Here is an 8,700-nt window from a genome sequence, read left to right on the forward strand (position 1 = left end):
AACAAATTCCGCAACACTTTTATTTAAAATGTTACTCTGATTTTCAAACAAAGCATAAACAAAATTCGGTCTTTTCTGACCATGAAAAATGGGGATGTCACAACACAATAGTTGTCCATCCACATTATAACCTATATATATATATATATATATATATATATATATATATATATATATATATATATATATATATATATTGGACCATGTCACACCGATGCAATACCTTAACATTTTCACTCATAAATAAAATTAGTACTTTTTCCATGAATCGGTTCCCTTAATCAATGAAATAATCATATACAATATAGTAGGCCGGATAATTAGAATACATAGAGAATACAAACGAGATAAATTATCATGTACACTGATATAACCCTGTAACATGAATAGGACCCTCACAAACGCTCAAATTGGTACAAAATATGGAAACATCACTACAAGAATACCAAGCTAAGGCGATGACACCTATCCCAACGCCGGAAGTCGTCGCTACAGCTCACCTTATGCCGACGACATGTTGTCGCCATAGCTTTTGGAACTTTTGACCAACTTTCTTTGACCGCTATATCTGTGCCGACGACAAGTCGTCGCCATAGGTCTGGCAGGAACGACGAAAATGTTGGCGGTAATATGAAAATATATACCGACGACGTGTCGTCGGTATAGGTAAGAAAAAAAGGATTTTTCATTTATTTTTATTCCAAGTGCCAGAAAAAGAAAACGACGTAGTTTTTGAACACCCTATACCGACGACAAGTCGTCGGCACAGGGTTTTTAATTTACATTTATATTTTTATTTCAGGATTAAATGATACGTCGTTGTTTATGTCGACCCTATGCCGACGACATGTCGTCGGCATAGGGGTATACCCTAAAACAGATACGCAGCTTTCTTTCATTTGCACACATCGATTTTTTCTGCATCCTCTCCTCCCAAGCGATGAAATCGGCTACCCAACTTCAATTTCCGGCGATTAACCCAATCCAAGGTCGTTTCTACCCCTAATTTGTTTTTTATTGTTGTTTAGTATTGATTTTTACCCCTAATTTGGGGTTTTTTGTGTGTAGCAACCGGTGGTGAAGCTCCACCGATCTAGTGACTGCCTCACCTTCCACCACCTAGTGTTGCCGCCTGAAATCACCACCAGCCACCACCTTGCTTCTTTGACTAGCCAAAAAACAAAACATCACAAAAACAAAAGGTTAGTTTTTTTTTTCTAATTTTTTTTAAATTGAATTTGAATTGTGTTGAAATTGTTTGTTGTTTGTATATATATGTGATTGTGTTGTATATATATATGTGATTGTGTTGTTGTTTGTTGTTTTTTTTTGATTGTATTGTTTGTTATATATATATATATATATATATATATATATATATATATATATATATATATATATATATATATATATATATGATTGTGTTGTTGTTTGTTTAGGTTTAAACTTTACACAAAAATAATTGTATGAAATTGATATTGTTTAGGTTGATATATGAAATTGTATGAAATTGATATTGTTTATGTTGGTATATGAAATTGTATGAAATTGATATCGCTTAGGTTGTTATATGAAATTGTACGAAATTGATGTTGTTTAGGTTGGTATATGAAATTGAAATTGTTTCGGTTGGTATGAAATTTTATGTGATCTTTGTTTAGGTTGGTATGAAATTTTGTATGATTGTGATCTTTGTTTAGGTTGGTATAAAAGTTTATGTATAAAATGTAAAATAGGTATGAATTTTTTTTAAGTATTTTATTTTCATTTCTTTTTGAAAGTTATAACATAAAACAAAATAATAAAATTACGTTTTTATTAAAACTAATATTAAAAGTATTTTTTATCTTGTTTATGGTGCTATATATATATATATATATATATATATATATATATATATATATATATATATATATATATATATATATATATTAAAAGTATTTTTTTAGCTTGTTTATGGTGCTATTAAAAGTAATATTAAAAGTATTTTTTATCTTTAGTATTCTCCGTGATTAATCTTTCGACCATATATGTTTGAACCACCTTAATGTTTAGACAAACTAATAAACTTTAATGTCAATATACAAGATAAAAATAAACAAAAAAAAATAACAAAATAATATAAAACTAATAAAAATATGTTTATTAAGTTAAAAATATTTAAACTATAAGTTTATTAATACCAACATACTTTTTTTTTTATCTTGTTAATTAAAGTATTTTATTTTCATTTCTATTTGAAAGTTATAACATAAAACAAAATAATAAAATTACGTTGATATTAATAATAATGAAACAGTAATGACAGTCGATAAGAGTTGGATTCGTGAAAATATAAAAATACTTAAACTAATAAAAGTTTTTCATTAAGAACAAACGTTACTAAGAGCAACATAAAAAGAAAATATAACTGGAGAGTTGTGGAAGAGGTTCATCATCGAAAACTTTGGAATCATCCAAGTATCGGTGTTGTGAATGAGATATATGTTGTGAACAACACTCAATCAACTGATTTTACCTTGGTTGTCGACTTAGGCACCTTACCTATGCACATGACTTTAGGTGAAGTTGGTGAATCAAAAGTGGTTGCTAGGAGGAATGTTGCTCCTAATATAAACGATGACGATTTCATTAACGATGAAAATGATGATGATGATACGTACTCTTCAGATGAAGAAATAAATAATGAAAACTATGACAGTGATGATGATGTTATACATGTATATTGTTCTAGTGATGAATCTGATTGACGGTATGTTATTGTTATTATATGTCCTGATTGCTTATAATATTTGTTAAAATTTGAAATGTTGCTTATTTCTAGTTTTATTATATTTTCTGAATGTTTATAATATTTGTTAAACAGATGGAAGAAGTCGTGAGGGGACACGGAGGAGACGGTGGGGATAGACCTCCACACGGGATTGCACGCGGTGTACCATCGGGTTGCCAATCTTGTAAGTTATATGAAATTTTTAATTATTAGATATATTAATGTCTTAAATTTCTAAATTTCCAATTGTATATGTAAATATAGCACAAGCGAAGAATGTGAATGTGCGTGGCAAAGGGAGAAACTTAAATTTGTACGATGAGTATGAAAAAAACAAGTGTAAGCCTTTGGATTTGATAATTGATATCTCTGGGCGGACGTATCGATTTATAGGGGACAACGGGCAAATGTTTGTCAAACTGATCTCAAATATGGTGGGATCAAAGGTACCGTTGCATTATCATACTTGGCGTCATGTTCCTACCAAGTACAAAGATGATTTATATCCCGAGCTAGAGGTATATATACAATACATTTTATATGTATTGAATTTTACACTTATTAAATATTTTTTTACTAATCAAATATGTTTTTCCTTTTGCAGACTTATTTTGATATTGATAGGTATCGGGGCACAAACTTCTGGGAACCCCTTCGAGCGGGTATCCAAGCAGATATGCAAAGAGCTTATCGAGAGCGTAAGTATCAGATAAAAAAACATTTTGACAGAGTTGGTGGATATCGTAATGTGGAAAGGGCAAGAAGACGTCCACCGGATGATTGGACCGCCCAAGCTTGGAACGATATAATTGATTTGTTGTTTTTGACTGAGGAATACAGACGCACGTCGGAAAAAAAATATAGTTACTAGGTCGAAACTTCCACACACAAGTGCTCACGGATGTAGACCGTATGCTCAACGACGTTATTTAGAGGTAATAAAATACATTAGTATTATTTAAAATTGTTATTAACATTTATACAAATATATTTATTGTTTTTTCACTTATTATAGGAACAAATGGGAATCAAGCCGCATCATATTGAGGGTTGGAGACAAATGCGCTACAAAGAAGGTTCGGGTTGGTGTAGAAGACTTGGTAAGTGATAAACGAAATGAATATGTTGTTTAAATATATTATTATTAATTATAGTTTCTTGTTTAAGGAATATTATTATTTTTTGAATGTTTAAGTTTAGTTGTTTGTTTTAATTAACGTATGTTAATTGTTTTCTTTATTTTAGGAGAAAATTCAAAATGAATATGAGAAAATGCAAAACCAGGTTGGGGAAGGAGGAGAAGTAAACGAGGATGAATGTTTAGAACGTGCCCTTGGGACGAGACGTGGACATGCTCGCGGGGTGGGTAGGAGACCAACCTCCAACTTCGGTTTAATTCCAAATGAACGGCCTTCCACTTCCAAATCGTCTCAATCTCAATCCCCATTCGATGCACAACAAATGCAAGAATATTTGCAACAAATAATGCATCATTGACGGCTTGTATTCCGAACTTCCAACCACCACCATTTCCTAACTTTCTATTCAACTATAACACACAAGCAAGTAGCTCTCAACAATTTGCCGAAAGGATGGAAGAAGAAGGAGAAGGAGAAGAAGAAGAAGGAGAAAACGATTATGATAATGATGATTGATGTTTTTTTAGTATTATGAACAATGTTAGTTAACTACTTATTGTAATATTAAACTTGAATTTGATGTTTTGAATTTGAACAATGGTACCTAGTTAATGTATTTCAATTGATATATGCTGCAATGTTTTTTAGATTTGTTAAAAATACAGGAATGGTAATGTACAAAACCTGTAAAGCTAAAAAAAACAACCAGTAACTATCCCGACGACTAGTCGTCGCTATAGGTCCATAACCGTTAACTGATAAAACCCTATAGCGACGACAAGGCGTCGTAATAGCGTCAACTTGTCCCGACGATTTGTCGTCTCCATAGCTATCCCGACAACTAGTCGTCGCCATAGGATTTTAATAAAACATTATTTTTTTCGCCTGAAAATGTCGTTGACAAAATCTGTGCCGACGACATGTTGTCGTAATAGATGTAGCTATACCGACGACTTCTATGCCGACGACCTAACAGACTTATGCCGACACGCCTGTGCCGACGACTTTTTCCCGACGACTTGTCGTCGCCACACCGAATGCCGACGACTTGTCGTCTCCATAGGGTCTAAAATCGTCGTCTCCACAGGGTCCGATTGTTGTAGTGAATTGGAATAAGCATTTGTGTTTGCGACACCTTTATATTCTGCCTCAACACACATCACATCAGGTGACGATATGTTTTCATTTAAACCAATTTTATATATATATATATATATATATATATATATATATATATATATATATATATATATATATATATATGCTTAGGTTATTTTTTACTACCTATTGTGTGCCAGAATGCATAGATCTAGACTAACGGATGAAATTAATCATTAGACATGATTTGAGAGTGTATGATAGTACAATGGGATAACATTTACCATATAATCATATAAATTTTAGCAAAAGTGTATTTCGGACAATTAACTATATTTATAAAAGGAAATTTTCGGATTTTTAGAGATACTAAATTCTCCTAATTTTAAAAATCTGATTTTTTTAATTAATTCAATTCTAATTCCATAACTGAATTTATTATGTCAGAATATTTTTTTTGTTAGAATGAGGTTCTTTAAGAATTTCATTCTATTAGAATATTATTGAAGAATAACAAAATTCTTGAATCCGAGGTTGAAAAATAACAACATTCTAATATATTTTTACACATTCGAACTTAAATATAAATTCTTGCATATTCTTACAAACTAAAAGCCTTATACATTTTAATATAATTGTACATATTCTAAAAGAATATCAACAAAAATGAATAAAATTCTTAAAAAAATAACATTCTTAAATTGTGAATATGATCAAACTTTATTCATTCTTCAAGTTATTCCTATTAGGTCTTCAACGCATTCTTCTATCCATTCCTATCACAAATACAATAAAAACTAATAATGGTTAAAAAATGTTACTTGCAATTAACTATCACTTTATATATTATGGTAGAATAAATATAATATAATAGAATACATAGAATACATTATAACAGAAATATAAAGATTTTATTATGGCATAATACATTCTGAAAGAATTTATACAATACATTCAAGCCATTTCTATCACAAATGCAACAAAAACATCCAAATCCAACAATAAACACTAATTCATTCTGAAAAAATAAATTTATATAAATAAATTCTGACAGAATACACACAAATTCATTCACACATCACGCTCAACTTTCACGTCATAATAGACTACCACTACAAAAAGCGTTAAAACACCCAGTTAAATAGCTTAAAGAAGCCAATTTTGCAACCGGGCTTGATGTTGGCGAGTCCTATGTGGAATCCGTAATAGAACCCAGTTATAAACTGAGTCTTTTATTACAAATAGAGCTTGGCTTGCATTTATATAACCAGGTTACATAGCACTTTCCGTCCCAACTACATGTGAATATTAGGCCGGTTCCCTTCAATATTACCGGGGCATATGAAAACAAAATATATACCGGTTCATACAAACAACCGGGCCATAATAGACTTTTACCATTTTTTCCATAATAAGCTTAGAAACTGGTTTCTAGATAAGTAACCGGTTCCTTTTAACACTCTTATATTTTTTGTTGTATCATTTTATAAAAATAACAATAGAATAGTTATAGACTATCAATTTATAACACAGATTATACACAGATAAACAATGTTTTTTTTATGTGGAAATATTAAATAAACCATAATAGTCATTGATAAAAATATAATCAAACAAAGACAATTGTCTAAGTAGCAAAAGAAATCATGGATTTGGTAATTTCATACATCATACAACTTACATAAAAATTTATTAAAAAAAAACAAAAAAAAACAAACAAACATTTGTCTTGACTTGGCATAGGGATTGTCCAAAAAAATCAATTGTAATGACTCTTTTTTCTAACCTTCCTGAAAAACAAACAAATGAAAGTAAAAAGTTAAGAACTCCAACAAAAGATAATTAAAAAACAAACAAATGAAAGTAAAAAGTTAAGAACTCCAACAAAAGATAATTAAACCAAAGTGAGGAAGTTTTAGAATTCAAATACTATCCATATATGCTTTTTTTAGAGGACCACATCATTCATATAGTTATTCAAAAAGTCACTAGACTAGTTAGCAACAGTTGCAAGCAACGCCTTTTCCTCAAATGGGCTTTTGTCATCCCAATGCTACCGGACTATATTAAATGTAAAATTAAACATATTCATTAACAAACCAAATATTTTGTTGCAACAAACAAAATGAACAAATATTAAAAAGGTACTTACTTTACTAGGAAATCCATGTTGTCTTGTCATCAAGAAATCAAACATTCATCGCATTACATAATGCCCGCTCTCTAAACCACCAAGTTGTTGGTTGCACTAAAAATTGTAGCAAAAATTAAACATTAATCAAACAAATGAAACTACAACAATTATCTGTTTTGGTATATAACAAGATGAATTACCTCAGCAAAAATACATCCAATTGGAGTTGAAGTGTCTTTTTCATACCTCACGAAAGCCCTTAAAAGAAATAAAAAAGTGTTGTGTTCAAAAAAATAAAAGGATTTATATCTTGCTATGATATAAGCAATTTCTTACATGTCCACATGTTTTTTGAGCATGTAATGGTAGTCGACAGACTTTTCTATACAATCCTTAAGAGAATCCAAAATATAGACAATGCGATTGCGAAGGGAAATCACTAAGAGCACGCAATGCTTAGTAGAAATGTTTAAACATTTAGTATAAATAATAAGAAAACAAACAAAATAATAATAATAAAGATAAGAAATTATTGTACTTTTGCAAATATGGTGCAATGAGAAGCAATTTTCCGTGGTGCAACCGAATGGAATCAACAAGATAACTAACGATACCCTCTGGGTTTTTCTGGCATGCCTCCCCTAGAATATTATAAGGGTTCAAGAAAGCACATTTGTTCATACGTTTCCGAACCATTGAATGAAGAATCCTAGAAACAAGAAAACAAAAAATGTTATGGTCAACTAATAATAGTAAAAATTTTATGGACTTACAGTTACCAAGCAGTTATGATGGAAGCATCAGTTGTTTGTTTTCTCAGTAGTCAAAAATATTCTTCACATGTAACCGAAAAGTCATATGTTTCGACTAGCAAAATCCCAGAATCGGCTACAATGTTAACCACTTGGTTGGACTTTAAGCAATCACGAAGATATTCAATCGGCCCCGCCTTGCTGGATGTTTGGTTAGGTATGTTCTTGTTTGTACCAACCCATGCAATTGTTAGCACAAAACTTGTGGTTGGAATTTGTTTCTTCGTTTTTTGTTCCTACATTTTAATTCATTTGACTATCACATACAATTATAATTTGTTGTTTATATAGTAGCTTAAAAAGTAAAGGATAAGGCATATGTACCTTTGCAAGAATAATTGCAATCCGGGGCCATTGAATTACAGTTCCAACCGCCCCTTGTAGGTTAGAAACTTCTTTCGTCAGCACAGGAAGAGGAAAATTTTCATATCTACTATCGATGTCGTCTTTCATAACCTTCAGGTGATTTTCTCTTAAAGGCAATGTGTGTATCAACTCATTCCTATATGGAAAGACCAATCCCTTGGCATATTTTTGGTCCAACTCCCCATAGGGTAACACCAATTCACAAGGGGTAGGCATTTGTACATATATAGTAAAACAAAAGTAAAAATAAAAGATCTTTGAAAAACAAAAAAAGTGCATAATAATGTAATAACTATATTTGAATTTTTAACCATTCTAAGTATATCTATTATAGTTCAAACCCTTCTAAGAAAACATTTTAATTAAAAAAACTAGAGT

The sequence above is a fragment of the Lactuca sativa genome, chromosome 4 (assembly GCF_002870075.4).
Source record: "Lactuca sativa cultivar Salinas chromosome 4, Lsat_Salinas_v11, whole genome shotgun sequence".
In the NCBI taxonomy this organism is placed as follows: Eukaryota; Viridiplantae; Streptophyta; class Magnoliopsida; order Asterales; family Asteraceae; genus Lactuca; species Lactuca sativa.